Source organism: Heptranchias perlo, chromosome 3 (assembly GCF_035084215.1).
Source record: "Heptranchias perlo isolate sHepPer1 chromosome 3, sHepPer1.hap1, whole genome shotgun sequence".
Taxonomy (NCBI): domain Eukaryota; kingdom Metazoa; phylum Chordata; class Chondrichthyes; order Hexanchiformes; family Hexanchidae; genus Heptranchias; species Heptranchias perlo.
Window position 1 is genome coordinate 121077812 of NC_090327.1, and position 16830 is coordinate 121094641.

The 16830-nt window shown below is 43.5% G+C and overlaps 1 protein-coding gene across 3 annotated transcripts in view; it reads right to left on the reverse strand.

Moving 5' to 3' along the window:
* The window catches only part of bbs9 (Bardet-Biedl syndrome 9), a 439766-nt gene that overhangs the window by 6104 nt on the left and 416832 nt on the right, over nt 1–16830 (reverse strand). The window lies entirely within an intron of this gene.

Sequence of the window (16830 nt, forward strand, 5' to 3'; positions counted from 1 at the left end):
TTTGGCCATTCTGGCTATACATAAAGGAGTATTCGTTAGGAATGGTGGGCAGGGAAAGGGGTTTGAATATGATTATTGACCAGTTCCTGAAAGTATTGGGTTTTATTACAAGAGCATTTGATTCTAAGCTAAAACAACTTGCTGTGAACTTGTATACATCATTTGTAAGATCATATTCAGAATACCATAAGCAGCTTTTGGCAACCAACCTTGATAGTAGTAGTGGTGGTGGTGGTGGTAGTAGTAATAGTGGTGGTAGTAGCAGTAGTAGTAGTAATGGTGGTAACAGTATTGGTAGTAGTGGTGATGGTCCTTAAGCCTGTAGTTGGCTCCCCTGTCTGGCCTTATGGAGTGAGGTGTCTGTTGTACAGAGACACAGAACAAACTGCTGTATATGGAGACCTCTGGTATACTTGAAAGGGTGGGGGGGGGGGTTATTACTATGAGCAGAAGTCAAAGGTACTCACCTTTTCTAGTTTACAATATGCAAATTGGATCACATGGCTGGGTGATGAGTTATTTGACAAAACTGGATGTGAACTGCCAAATATTGTTGGTGCATGTCCAATAAAGAGGAACCAGCTCAATTTGAATTACATTTTTTGAAAAATTACAAGCAAAAACTGATCAACAGTTTCAAAGGGATTGATGCAACCCATAAAAAGCTGACAACTCAAAGACATCCCTGAATATTGGCCCGTGATGTGTGAGAATATAGTTACAATAAAAGAGCAGGATTCTCACCTCCTCTATTCCCATTCCTTCCATAGAGTACAAGATTGTTACACCTGCTCCTCCAATAGAGTACATGATTAATACTCCCACACCTCCAATAGAGTACATGATTAATACCCCCACACCTCCAATAGAGTACATGATTAATACCCCCACACCTCCAATAGAGTACATGATTAATACCCCCACACCTCCAATAGAGTACATGATTAATACCCCCACACCTCCAATAGAGTACATGATTAATACCCCCACACCTCCAATAGAGTACATGATTAATACCCCCACACCTCCAATAGAGTACATGATTAATACCCCCACACCTCCAATAGAGTACATGATTAATACCCCCTCACCTCCAATAGAGTACATGATTAATACCCCCACACCTCCAATAGAGTACATGATTAATACTCCCACACCTCCAATAGAGTACATGATTAATACCCCCACACCTCCAATAGAATACATGATTAATACCCCCACACCTCCAATAGAGTACATGATTAATACTTCCACACCTCCAATAGAGTACATGATTAATACTCCCACACCTCCAATAGAGTACATGATTAATACCCCCACACCTCCAATAGAATACATGATTAATACCCCCACACCTCCAATAGAGTACATGATTAATACTCCCACACCTCCAATAGAGTACATGATTAATACTCCCACACCTCCAATAGAGTACATGATTAATACCCCCACACCTCCAATAGAATACATGATTAATACTCCCACACCTCCAATAGAGTACATGATTAATACCCCCACACCTCCAATAGAGTACATGATTAATACCCCCACACCTCCAATAGAGTACATGATTAATACCCCCACACCTCCAATAGAATACATGATTAATACCCCCACACCTCCAATAGAGTACATGATTAATACCCCCACACCTCCAATAGAGTACATGATTAATACCCCCACACCTCCAATAGAGTACATGATTAATACCCCCACACCTCCAATAGAGTACATGATTAATACTCCCACACCTCCAATAGAGTACATGATTAATACCCCCACACCTCCAATAGAGTACATGATTAATACTCCCACACCTCCAATAGAGTACATGATTAATACTCCCACACCTCCAATAGAGTACATGATTAATACCCCCACACCTCCAATAGAGTACATGATTAATACCCCCACACCTCCAATAGAGTACATGATTAATACCCCCACACCTCCAATAGAGTACATGATTAATACCCCCACACCTCCAATAGAGTACATGATTAATACTCCCACACCTCCAATAGAATACATGATTAATACCCCCACACCTCCAATAGAGTACATGATTAATACTCCCACACCTCCAATAGAGTACATGATTAATACTCCCACACCTCCAATAGAGTACATGATTAATACCCCCACACCTCCAATAGAATACATGATTAATACCCCCACACCTCCAATAGAGTACATGATTAATACCCCCACACCTCCAATAGAGTACATGATTAATACCCCCACACCTCCAATAGAATACATGATTAATACCCCCACACCTCCAATAGAGTACATGATTAATACTCCCACACCTCCAATAGAGTACATGATTAATACCCCCTCACCTCCAATAGAGTACATGATTAATACCCCCACACCTCCAATAGAATACATGATTAATACTCCCACACCTCCAATAGAATACATGATTAATACCCCCACACCTCCAATAGAGTACATGATTAATACCCCCACACCTCCAATAGAGTACATGATTAATACTCCCACACCTCCAATAGAATACATGATTAATACCCCCACACCTCCAATAGAGTACATGATTAATACCCCCACACCTCCAATAGAGTACATGATTAATACCCCCTCACCTCCAATAGAGTACATGATTAATACCCCCTCACCTCCAATAGAATACATGATTAATACCCCCACACCTCCAATAGAGTACATGATTAATACTCCCACACCTCCAATAGAGTACATGATTAATACCCCCACACCTCCAATAGAGTACATGATTAATACCCCCACACCTCCAATAGAGTACATGATTAATACTCCCACACCTCCAATAGAGTACATGATTAATACCCCCACACCTCCAATAGAGTACATGATTAATACCCCCACACCTCCAATAGAGTACATGATTAATACCCCCACACCTCCAATAGAGTACATGATTAATACCCCCACACCTCCAATAGAGTACATGATTAATACCCCCACACCTCCAATAGAGTACATGATTAATACCCCCACACCTCCAATAGAATACATGATTAATACCCCCACACCTCCAATAGAGTACATGATTAATACTCCCACACCTCCAATAGAGTACATGATTAATACCCCCACACCTCCAATAGAGTACATGATTAATACTCCCACACCTCCAATAGAGTACATGATTAATACTCCCACACCTCCAATAGAGTACATGATTAATACTCCCACACCTCCAATAGAGTACATGATTAATACTCCCACACCTCCAATCGAGTAGATGATTAATACTTCCAAACCTCCAATAGAGTACATGATTAATACCCCCACACCTCCAATAGAGTACATGATTAATACCCCCACACCTCCAATAGAGTACATGATTAATACCCCCACACCTCCAATAGAATACAGGATTATCAACCCTGCCCCTCCTATAGAATACAGGATTATCAACCCCGCCCCTCCTATAGAATACAGGGTTATTTACCCCGCCCCTCCTATAGAATACAGGATTATTTACCCCGCCCCTCCTATAGACTACAGGGTTATTTACCCCGCCCCTCATATAGAATACAGGATTATTTACCCCGCCCCTCCTATAGAATACAGGGTTATTTACCCCGCCCCTCCTATAGAATACAGGATTATTTACCCCGCCCCTCCTATAGAATACAGGGTTATTTACCCCACCCCTCCTATAGAATACAGGGTTATTTACCCCGCCCCTCCTATAGAATACAGGATTATCAACCCTGCCCCTCCTATAGAATACAGGATTATTTACCCCACCCCTCCTATAGAATACAGGGTTATTTACCCTGCCCCTCCTATAGAATACAGGATTATCAACCCTGCCCCTCCTATAGAATACAGGATTATTTACCCCGCCCCTCCTATAGAATACAGGATTATTTACCCCACCCCTCCTATAGAATACAGGGTTATTTACCCTGCCCCTCCTATAGAATACAGGATTATCAACCCTGCCCCTCCTATAGAATACAGGATTATTTACCCCGCCCCTCCTATAGAATACAGGATTATTTACCCCGCCCCTCCTATAGAATACAGGATTATTTACCCCGCCCCTCCTATAGAGTACAGGATTATTAACACTGCTCCTCCTATAGAGTACAGGATTATCAACCCTGCCCCTCCTATAGAATACAGGATTATTAACACTGCCCCTCCTATAGAATACAGGATTATTAACACTGCCCCTCCTATAGAATACAGGATTATTTACCCCGCCCCTCCTATAGAGTACAGGATTATCAACCCTGCCCCTCCGATAGAGTACAGGATGATCAACCCTGCCCCTCCTATAGAATACAGGATTATTAACACTGCCCCTCCTATAGAGTACAAGATTATTAACCCCACTCCTTCTGTGAGTGTGGCTGTATTACCCCCATCCTTTCTTTCTTTAGTATCTATGATTATCACCAGGCTTGAACCATGTGCTGTTTCATCACTCTTCCTCCCCTTTCAGAGATTCGTAACCACTTTCTTTCCAAACTCCCTCTTCCAATAATTACACACAGATTACAAAACATTTCAAATTCTTATTTGCCCTTCTGAAAATTGTAACAAGTAGGAACAGGATTTGTTTACATCTGCATAGTCAGGAGCCCTTCCACACATTTTTGTCAATCATTGCCTTAAAAAAAATCCCAAGAGTATCAGCAATATTTTTCTTCTTCTCATGAAGATAGTTGTGGGGTGGCTGCCAAGTCACAAAGCTTAGCAGTACCCATCGAACTCTCCTTTCTCCTAGCCCAATCTGACGCACTGAGCACAGGAGCCACATGAAGCAGTCTGCCCACATGCATTAAGCACTTGTTGGCAGTGACTCATGAACCAGTGTAGAGAAGTGCGGGAAGATTCAAGCATTGCTGACTTTCCCTGGCAAATGCGGCAAGTCCAAAACGCCAACTACCTCCATCGAATGTTTATTTATTTACTTTAACATATTAGTTTAAAGATGATGGTTCATTAAGTACACAAAATGCCGTCTTTCAAGGTTTTCAGACTCAATATTGAAAACTGGTTGATATTTTTCCAAAGCTGTGACTCTGATATTGGATTTGGAAAAAGTATTACAGTCCAGATCAGATGGATCATCTGCACTTAGTTGCAGTATAGAATCATAGTATGGTACAGCACAGAAGGCGGCCACTCGGCCCATTGTGCCTGTGCCAGCTCTTTAAAAGAGCTTCCCAATTAGTCCCACTCCCCTGCTCTTTCCCCATAGCCCTGTATATTTTTTCCTTTCAAGTATTTATCCAATTCCCTTTTGAAAGTTATTATTGAATCTGCTTCCACCACCCTTTCAGGCAGTGCATTCCAGATCATAACAACTTGCTGCGTAAAAAAATATTTCCTCATGTCACCTCTGGTTCTTTTGCCGATCACCTTAAATCTGTGTCCTCTGGTTACCAACCCTTCTGCCACTGGAAACAGTTTTTCCTTATTCACTCTATCAAAACCGTTCATGATTTTGAGCATCTCTATTAAATCTCCTCTTGACCTTCTCCATACTAAGGAGAACAACCCCAGCTTCTCCAGTCTCTCTACATAACTGGAGTCCCTCATCCCTAGTTCTATTCTAGTATCTTCTGCACCCTCTCTAAGGCCTTCACATCCTTCCTAAAGTGTGGTACCCAGAATTGAACACAAAACTCCAGCTGATGCCTAACCAGTGTTTTATAAAGATTTAGCATAACTTCCTTGCTTTTGTACTCTATGTCTCTATTAATAAAGCCAAGGATCCCATATGCTTTTTAAACAGCCTTCTCAACTTGTCCTGCCATTTTCAAAGATTTGTGTACATACATCCCCAGGTCTCTCTATTCCTGCACTCCCTTTAAAATTGTACCATTTAGTTTGTATTGCCTCTCATTCTTCCTACCAAAATGTATCACTTCACACTTCTCTGTGTTAAATTTGATCTGCAATTTGTCTGCCCATTTCACCAGTCTTGTCTGTGTCCTCTTCTGTCATTCAATGCGCATCTCCAATTTCCTTCGTTCCACCATTGGCGGCCGTGCCTTCAGCAGCCCAGGCCCTAAACTCTGGAATTCCCTCCTTACACCCCTCCGCCTCTCTCCCTTTTAAGACGCTCCTTAAAACATATCTTTTTGACCAAGCTTTTGGTCACCTGTCCTAATATCTCCTTATGTGGCTCGGTGCCCAATTTTATCTGATAATCGCTCCTGTGAAGCGCCCTAGGACATTTTACTACGTAAAAGGTGCTCTATAAATGCAAGTTGTTGTTGTTGAAATGGACTTTTGAGGAAATATGAGGATTAATGATTCATCAATCTGTAAATGTGAGGATTATGCTCCTTTGAATAATATATTCAGTAACAAGCACAAGGATCTAAAGCCTTGAAGTCCTCTTTCAGACGGCCCTCTAACATGGCATTTTTGCCTCTGAATCTGAAGGTTGCAGGCTCAAGCCTTGTAACAGGTGACTGAGCTCAGTCTAAATGGTTGCTCCATTGCTCAGTGGTTGCTGTATTGTTGGAGAGATGCTATTCCTCTGGTGAGGTACTAAAAGGAGGCCCTATTTGTCAGTTGCCAACTACTGCTCAGTGAATCTGATGCAATATATCCTTCTGTAGCAAGGGGTGTCCCTTTATACTGATAAACAACCAGTCCTTTTGCAATGTGTGACAGTGGGGAAAACAGTGATTACCAGAGGTTGCTACACCAGTGTCCTGCTCCTGAGCGTCTTAAATATCAGCAGTCATTCGAGCTCCAGGCTTAGATTCAGTGATAACTGTGAATGTCCCCAGACTGTCTACATCTCCTCCCAAATGACAGCAATTGTATTTTCAGAAAACATAGAGGGAAAACTTGAAAGGGACCTGTTTTCTAAAAAATCAAATGAGCAATCCACTGCATTGGAACTGGTTCTATGAGAAGGCAACTTGGAGTGAATGTAAACACACAGTGAAGAGCATTTCATGCCACTTTAATACAGCACTGAGGTGTACAGAATCACATATCTCTTCACAGCTGGGTGCAGCCTTGTTCCCCGTCGTGTGCTCTATAAATACCCTGCTTTGCTAGGGCAAACCACAGCTGCAACTAGCAGGCCAAACCTTTCAGATTCTGGCCAGCATGGACTCCCAAACTATCTCAGTGATCTTAACCATGATCAAGAAGCCTTGGACACTGACCCATCCCTGGGAACCATTCGGCTGAATGCTGAAGGTCTCTCAGCTGCTGAATGCTCTGTTCTCTAGTCCGCAGCCTCCAAACATAACATGGATGTAATCTGCCTTCAGGGGATCAAATGTCGACTCCCTTTCTGCCACTTACAGCTGGATGAGCAGAGAGGTAAACATTTGGGTGACCAGGGATGTAAACAGGTGGATGACCAGGGAGCCACATTTTCACGGCCTGCTTACTTTGTTGTGAAACTGGGAACATAGTGAACTATACAACAGGCAGCTCCCTGGCCTCTGACTGCCGGATTCCTTCCTCTCCTGCTCCCAGAAGGCAGTGACTTGTGAGGGTGATTCTGCAATCCAGCGCTCCCTGGGGAAAGCCATGCTCACAGACAGTGTGGTGTCAGAGAATCGGGGCTACAGTACGCTCACCAGGGCAGGGCAGGTCTGTCAGTGTGGTTCTTAATCCTGAAAAGAACTGATAGGACAGCCAGCTCTTTTCAATTGTTCAAGTGTGAATTCAGTGCAGTAGGTTGGCAGAGTTAGTTTTTGCTCCGTTGGTCCTTACATCGGCTGCTTTCACAGTGCAGGTGATTCACGTCATTACAGGTGTCTCTGCCTACTGTTTATTTTCCTGTTTTATTTTGCACTTCTGCCATTAGATCAGTGTCCAAGAGGATGTTATCCACTGACCCAAGTACAGTACAAAAGCAGCAAAAAAAACGTGTATTTCACACAGTTAGAAATGGCAGTAAATGTTCAACGCCACAGAGAGGCCCCGACACACCCAGGAACTGAATGTGTTTGTGCCCGTCATTGGGAGGTGCAGAGAGAAGTTTGGGCACTTTCCTAAAGGGAGGGAGGAAGGGAGAACAGGCTTTTGATACCTCGAAGCAGTCCTCTCTCAGACAAAGCATCTAAACATGTTATTAATCAACTTTAGTTTTTAGGTGGAAAGAGTGTTCAGATTCCAGGCATTTGTGGAATTTCGATCGCTTTCGACATCTGAGTCACTTATCAAATGTCTTGGCTGTCTTCAGACATATTACGTGGCAGTAATATGGGACTGCAGGCTGGCATTAACTAACACCACCAACACACGGGAGAGCTGCTGATGGGATCAACAATGGGTTTAGGCAATCAACTGGCCACCTCCCCTTCTAAAGTTCAGCTACTTCTAGACAAATTTAGGTATCAAATCAGTTCCCTTCCCCAACCCCCCGCAAAAATAAAATAATCGTTTTCAGGAGGCAGCTAACAGAAATCCATTTTAAATTCACATCTCATACAAAAAGAGATAATAGAGATTTTAGCGGTTTGAAGCAAGGTGGTGTTAAAGGTGGCACTGGGAGTGACCTGACATTCTGTCCTTTCCTATATCACAATTGTGACCACACTTCAAAAGTACTTCATTGGCTGTAAAGTGCTTTGGGACGACCTGAGGACGTGAAAGGCGCTCTATAATTGCAAGTCTTTCCTTTCTTTTTTTCCTTTCAAAAGCGAATGGTGTTGGTTGCGTGTGAAGCTAAAGAGAGAAAACGTCAAGGGGGGGAAGAAAGGAATGGACAAAAGGAATGACCAAATCAATCAAGCACTAGGACGAGGACCGTGCTGCTGGTAGAATCTCGGAGGAGGTCAGCCACTGACACTAGTCTCAGTGCACCAGCAGCACTAACTTGCAGAGAAAGCTCCATTTCTAGTGGTGGTAGTAGAGAATTGTTATTTGGGGCTTGGCGAGGGAAAGTGAGCAGTGGTACACCAACCTGCCACCTGACTTTCCTCAGAGTTTGGTGGTGCAACTAACAGAAGGAAGGAAGGTCCACGAGGCCAGGGTTATCTAGTCTATGCTGCGTTATGTACCGACCCTACTTGACTCTCAGTCAGGCAGACCTGCTATCACTATTTAGTTAGAACAACCACTCAAAGCATCCTAACACAAAGTACAACAAGGAGATATTAGCATATTAAAATTTATATTTACTGATGAATAATCCTAATGCCCCCTCCTCCCCCCACCAGCATGAAAATCTAACCAGACTGGTGAAACTTTTTGCTCTTTCCAATTTCCCCCTTCTCTGGAGGCAGTGACTTATGCTGAAGTTCCATGGACACCATCAACCTTCTGATATGTTACCCGATACGATACGTTTCTGAGCCCAGATAGTGGATGTCAGTAGACTATTTGGCTGTGAAGGACATCATTGATAATCTCAGTCCCGTTCTCACCCAACATCCAAACATGCACTTTCCAACAGCGGAGAGCAATGAGCAGGAACCCAGGCCGACTCCCCCCGCCCCTAGACCGATTCCCCCGACCCCAGACCGATTCCCCCGCCCCCACACCACCCCCAGACTGATTCCCCCTGCCCCTGCCCCAGACCGATTCCCCCTGCCCCCGCCCCAGACTGATTCCCCCGCCCCCAGACCGATTCCCCTGCCCCCAGGCTGATTCCCCCGCCCCGAGATCAATTCCCCTGTCCTCACCCCCCGACCAATTCCCCTGCTCCCGCCCACGCCCCGTTCCATAGCCCGGGGTACTAAGGCCAATTGCAGCACACATGCCCCCAATTCCATGCTGAGATCAATTAACTCAACACAGACTGGTAATCAAACCCGGGATGTTCCCGTTTGGCAGGGTCCCACTACACATGAGCAGTTCATTTAACAACCTCGCCATTGGGAAACTGGTTGAGAATTTTAAGGCCAATACCGCTCAATAATTGTAAATGTTTCACCACACATCACTTTTTATTAGGCTCTGCTATTTTGATTTTATCTTGTAGCAAACAAATGTGCTCGATTCATGGAGGTGGCTGTTCTTGGGGCACCTGGTATGTACAGGGTGTATTGCAAACATATTAGAAAACATCTTCATTCTGGCTCAAAAGTTCTGTATAAACATAAGCATATTTTTGAAAGAAACACTTGGCCTCATACTGTACTGTGGTGGAATCTATATTGTACACAACAATCCCAGGACGTAGTTGAATAAATGGGATTAGACAGAGAGCAATCGATAGTTGGATGGAGAAATAAGGCCGTAACTTAATAGGAATTCTGCTGATGTCATAAATTATGGGAGTGAAGCAAGAACAGTTTATCAATGTCAGGAGAACCCAGAACTGAATTACAGCCCGAAACCCACTGCCAGCTGTGTGTTATTGTAAATAATACATCGTGATTAGATTAGTTTAAAGTTTCCTATTTCTTTTCTGTTGTGCAGTGTGGTAAGGATGATGTGATGTTAGCTATGAAGTAATAACGTGGACATTTGATCTGAAAAGTAAAAGGCCTTGTTTAACAAGAACTGTGTTACAAGTTAGCCTCTTTTGTTTTGCAGTGACTAAACTATTCGCACACATTCGTTTTCAGGGTGCAAATCGCTCGATTTTCTTCCAGCCCTCCCTTTGGTGTTTTGGGGCTAAGACAGACCATGTAACTTGCTCCCAGACATTCTTGTGAACCAGTGATTTGCAGCAGAAGACTTCAGTTTGAATCAATTGGATAACAATCATTTCCCTCAGATTTTATGAACTGGGGGTGTGATTTGGACACTAAACTGGAAATGAAAAAAAAAATATTTGTACAAAGTAGCAACACATCAAAATTTTAAAAATCAAACTCCAAACTCTTATAAACACAAGAAATTGATTTTAGTTCGTTGCTGTGCATAAACATCACTTTTTTAATTAAAACAATGAACTTGGATCTGGTCCTGAATTGCAGCCTCTTTACATTACAGCTGTCAGGTCTGATTTACTCAAAGAATTACGTTTTAAACTGCAAATGTGAACACCCTGAGATCTCAATGGGAATTCATCACCAGATCCTGACTCCAAGCAGACAAGCCAAGGTCCGAGTGTGGCACCAAAGAGACCGAGCAAAACTGGTCAGTGGGCTGAAAGGGAAAACCCTTCAATGACCGGAGTCATACCCTGATGCGAAGGAGGAGGGTGGGCTGAGGCTGCTGACCTTAGTTGGGATGACAGCAGGGGCGTAGTATACTTGGGCGTGGTACACCAGGCGTGGTACACCTGGGTTCAGTGACTTGGCCTGGATGTTAGGTGAGGTCCAGCTAAAGCTCGTACAGCACAGAAGGAGGCCATTCGGCCCATCATGCCTGTGCCGGCTCTTTGAAAGAGCTATCTAATTAGTCCCACTCCCCTGCTCTTTCTATCCAATTAGTCCCACTCCCCTGGCTTTCAAAAGGCTGTGGATGCTGGGGATTAATTGAAATTTTCAAGACTGAGATCGATCGATTTTTGTTGGGTAAGGGTACCAAGGGATATGGAGCAAAGAGGGGCAAATGGAGTTGAGTGGCAGAATAGGCCTGAGAGGCTGAATGGCCAACTCCTGTTCCTATGTTTTTTTTTATTCGTTCACGGGATGTGGGCTTCGCTGGCGAGGCCAGCATTTATTGCCCATCCCTAATTGCCCTTGAGAAGGTGGTGGTGAGCCGCCTTCTTGAACCGCTGCAGTCCGTGAGGTGAAGGTTCTCCCACAGTGCTGTTAGGAAGGGAGTTCCAGGATTTTGACCCAGCGACAATGAAGGAATGGCGATATATTTCCAAGTATGTTCTTAAGGGGAAATGTAGGCTAGGCATTGAGGTGCACCTCTTGTTACTTCCAAATTTTGAACCCTCACTGGCAGTTGCCTGGTCTGCCCTACCTCAGCTTCAGTGGGGAATCTGCACTACAAATCTCAGGGGAGGAGTGCAGGCGAGGGATACCTTTGTGGCTTTCTGCCATCCCAATGAAGTATGTGATCTTTTCAGCTTCTTGCTTACTCTTCAAGCTCACTCAGTAACATGCTGGCACCTCTGCCCAGTTACAGCATTGGACCATTGGCCTTGCTACTGTGCACACCATGCCCTGCAGATCCTCTGCTAACACATACTCCTTTTCTCTTTGTGTATGGGCCTCCTAAGACAATGTCCCTCTTGATGGAGATGAACAGGAAGCTGGAACTGTACACAAGCACCCATCAAACACTCCAGAGCCCGCAAGCGCCAGCTCAAGGGTACATTCACCACAAGGGCAACTGAAAGAGAGGGTGAGTCAATCAGCACAAATGAGGAGGAGCAAGTGGAGATGACAGGAGATAAGTAGCAACGAGAGTAAGGGAGGATTAGGGTCAGGCAGGCACCTCTTGTGGGACCCATGGATTTGTACCTTAAGGGGCTGCACACAGAGCTGAACTTATTAAATCAGCATAAGCACTTCACACAGTCGATTGTGAATCCTCAGAGCATCCTGCGTGGAATGGCGGAGAACATCCATCAGTACAGCTCTGATAACTGTGCAGGCATGTGAGGAGTCCTGAAAACCTGCAGCCTACCATGGAATGAATGAGGTGAAGTGAGGTGAGAGTAACGCCCTTGACAGCAAGGCAGCATTCAACCTAGTGTGGCACCAAGGAGACCGAGCAAAACTGGTCAATAGGGCTGAAAGGGAAAACCCTTCCGTGATGTGAACGAGGATGGTTATGGCAGTCAGAGGCCAAGGAAAGATTGAAATATGTGAAAACGGCATTTTTTTGCAATGTTAAATCTAGAAATTTGTGATGAAGAACATGAGCACCTCCAGGGGGACTGAAGACACGCAGTAAATTTCCGAGGCATGGGTTGGAAGGTATTTTATAGCATTTGAGAGTGAATTGGCAGTCCAGGTTTAAACAACAGACCTGGGCAGTTTAAATGCAGGTCATATTTACACTTAGAAGGTATCAATAGAGAAAGGTAATCCCAAAAATAGGTCAGTCAGCCCACATAAGAGACAGGGCTGTGGCTTATTATTTATCTTGTTTTTTTGAAGAGAGAGGTGAGATTGAGTGCAGTAAGTGCAATTTACTTTGACTGTTATTCTGTATGTATATTTGCTGTCTGTAAAATACAGCCGCTTAAACATTCATATTTGGCCTCGTCTTACCAGGAGTTTCTCAAACCGCCTTCAAAAAAATTAGAGAAGTGAGAGCATGTGCGGAAGACATAATATCCAGTTCCGATCACAAAAGATCCTATTGTTACTCCCCGATTACACTATCCTATAATTAGATGCGGGCATACTCCTGAACGTAAGACAAGAGGGCCACTTACGGGATTGAACCTGAGAGAATATGTAAGGCAGACCTGAAACTTGTAACACACACACCATGTCAAAAACTCTTGCAGTAGACGGCAGAGCTCTAGGTTCTTAATCCCCTTACCAGCTGCAGCCAAATGCTGCACCAAGCCAATGTGTACCCAAGTGTTCTCCCTGCATCCATTCACATGCACAACTATCGCTCCAAGGATATTCACAACTCTGCACATGTGCAAAAAACTCCACATACAAATTTTTTGTGGTTTTGTACATGCATTCAAGAAAGATTCAGAACCTTCTGGGGTTACTTCAATGCAAAGTAGCTCAGCCTGTAAAACAAAATGCCAGTTTTGCTGACAGGGTTTGGGAAACGCTAATTGTTAGCGCTTTTATATATATATGTACACCTGGAATCACCGCACAGCATCTCACTTCAGTAGAATAAAGTCTCATTGGCAATTTGTACTGTCATTTGACACCAGAACACTTCAAAAATACTTCATTGACTGTAAAGCACTTTGGGATGTCCTGAGATCATGGAAGGCACGATATAAATGAAAGTCATCTTCTTCTTCTTCTTCTATAAGAGCACAACAATTCACATGTGCAGAAGGCTAATCTCTGAGTTCATAATCCTTGTACGTTCTTCTAAAATACAGCTAAATTCTCTAGTCTACTATCTTACAGTAGAATTAAAATGTATTTTGGAAGAACACATCAGGATTGTGTTGGTAAATTTATGCATATTCTGGAAAACTTTATAAAGTTAGTTTGAGTTTACTTGATGCTCCTACACTCCAGGTAATCTCACTTTGAAGTGTGTTTAGGGAGAGTGAACCTACTGGATGTGCTTTTAGTTCCTGACGTCTGCGAAGGGACTAGTGGTTGTTCCATCTGTGCTGAATGACTGCATTGTATATAAGTTATACCCCTGTTATAATGGTTTACCATGAATGTATTTTGAATATTTCGATTCAGACCTGAATATCTTTCCGGAACACCTTTCTCACGCTGTGAGCAGTGGATTGGAAAGGAATTGTTGATGATTTTTCATTTATTATTTTAATGCAAAATAAACACTTTGCATGTGTTCAATAGGAAAGAAACAGACAGAAATTAAACCAGGGCCAAAGGGTGATTAAACTGGCGTGAGTACATCATATAGTGCTGCTTTTATATCATAAATACAATGCCTTTTACACTACATTCTGGGCCCTCTTGGCTGCTGCTCTTTGTGAATGTGGCAGCTCACCTTTGGGTTACAGCCAGCTGTATGTGGCTCGTGTGAGGAATTGGTGATATGAGCACAGGTTTCCTATGGTATAAAAGCAGCTTAAAGGACAGAATGTGCTGGATGGGCTCCAATAGTTTTTTCCTCCCATTTCTGCATTACGTAGGAGGGATAAGAATAGGAAAGTCTTTTTTAAAAATAAATTAAATGAATGCCAGCTGCCGTTTCAAAATTACAAAAATTGCTGTTAGTTTCGAACCCAGGCATTGAAAACCAAGGACTCGGGAGTTCAGCTCTGTAAATCTCAGGCCAAATCAGAAACTGAGCCAAATCAGAAACTGGGCAGGTCCTCCAAAACCTCCTCAACAGCAGGAAGCAATAGGTGTCAGGTTCCAGCATTGCCCAAGCTGGGGGCTTGGCAGATCTCAATGCCCTGGGTCAGCTAATGGCCAAGGTTCCTCAGTCTCGGCCACAGTGATAGGAATGTGGTGCCTTTCTCAATGCTTTCAGCTGGAGACCAGCTAATACTTCCTGATATATCAAAGGGGTCGTTTTCTGACTCGGCCCTTACGGCTGGTGAGGAAACACACTGGGAATGCAAAGTTGGAAATGTCCACTGGAAAATGCACCAAATAAAGTGACAGAAATCAACATTTTCTTGGAAGAGTGTGCCATCAGATCCCTACCCCCAGATTAAATCTCACACATGATATACAAAAAATATCACTACATCAGTTGTTTGAAGGTTTGCAGAGATACCCCAACCTGTAGATCCTGGTGGATGAGTGCGAAAGACCTCATAAGCCATAGTATCATAATTTCACAGTAAGTACAGCATAGGAGGAGGCCATTCGGCCCATCATTCCTGTGTCGGCTCTTTGAAAGAGCTACCCAATTAGACCCACTCCTCAGCTCTTTCCCTATAGCCTTGCAAATTTTTTCTCTTCAAGTATTTATCCAATTCCCTTTTGAAAGTTACTATTGAATCTGCTTCCATCACCCTTTCAGGAAGTGCATTCCAAATCATTAAAACTTGCTGCGTAAAAAAATGTTTCCTCATGTTGCCTCTGGCTCTTTTGCCGATCACCTTAAATCTGTGTCCTCTGGTTACCGACCCTTCTGCCACTGGAAACACAGTATTTACTCTATCAAAACCATTCATGATTCTGAAAACCTCTATCAAATCTCCCCTGAACCTTCTCTGTTCTAAGGAGAACAACCCCAGCTTCTCCAGTCTCTCCACATGACTGAAGCCCTTCATCCCTGGTACCATTCTAGTAAATCTCTTCTGCACCATCTCTAAGGCCTTCACATCGTTCCGAAAATGTGGCGCCCAGAATTGAACACGATTCTCCAGCTGAGGCCTAACAAGTGTTTTATAAAGGTTTAGCATAACTTCCTTGCTTTTGTACTCTATGCCTCCATTAATAAAGTTCAGGATCCCACATGCTTTTTTAACAGCGTTCTCAACATGTCCTGCCACCTTCAAAGATTTGTGTACATACACCCCCAGGTCTCTCCATTCCTGCACCTCCTTTAAAATTGTACAATTTAGTTTATAATGCCTCGCCTCATTCTTCCTACCAAAATATATCACTTCACACTTCTCTGTGTTAAATTTTATCTGCCATGTGTCTGCCCATTTCACCAGTCTGTATATGTCCTCCTGAAGTCTGTTACTATCCTCCACATTGTTTACTACATTTCCGAGTTTCGTATCATCTGCAAACTTTGAAATTATACCCTGTATACTCAAGTCTCGGTCATTAATAGAAACATAGAAATTAGGAGCAGGAGTAGGCCATTCGGTCCTTCAAGCCTGATCCGCCATTCAATATGATCATGGCTGTTCCTCTATCTCAATATCATATTCCCGCTTTCTCTCCATACCCCTTGATGCCTTTTGTGACTAGAAATCTATCTATCTCCTTCTTAAATATATTCAGTGAATTGGCCTCCACTGCCTTCTGTGGTAGAGAATTCCACAGGTTCACCACCCTCTGAGTGAAGAAATTTCTCCTCATCTCGGTCCTAAATGTCCTACTCCGTATCCTGTGACCCCTTGTTCTAGACCCCCCAGCCAGGGGAAACATCCTCCCTGCATCCAGTCTGTCCAGCCCTGTCAGAATTTTATATGTTTCAATGAGATCCCCTCTCATTCTTCTAAACTCGAGTGAATACAGACCGATTCGACCCAATCTCTCCTCATACGACAGTCCTGCCATCCCAGGAATCAGTCTGGTGAACCTTCGCTGCACTCCCTCTATGGCAAGTATATCCTTTCTTAGGTAAGGGGACCAAAACTGCACGCAATGCTCCAGGTGTGGTCTCACCAAGGCCCTGTACTCAAATCCTCTTGCAATGAAG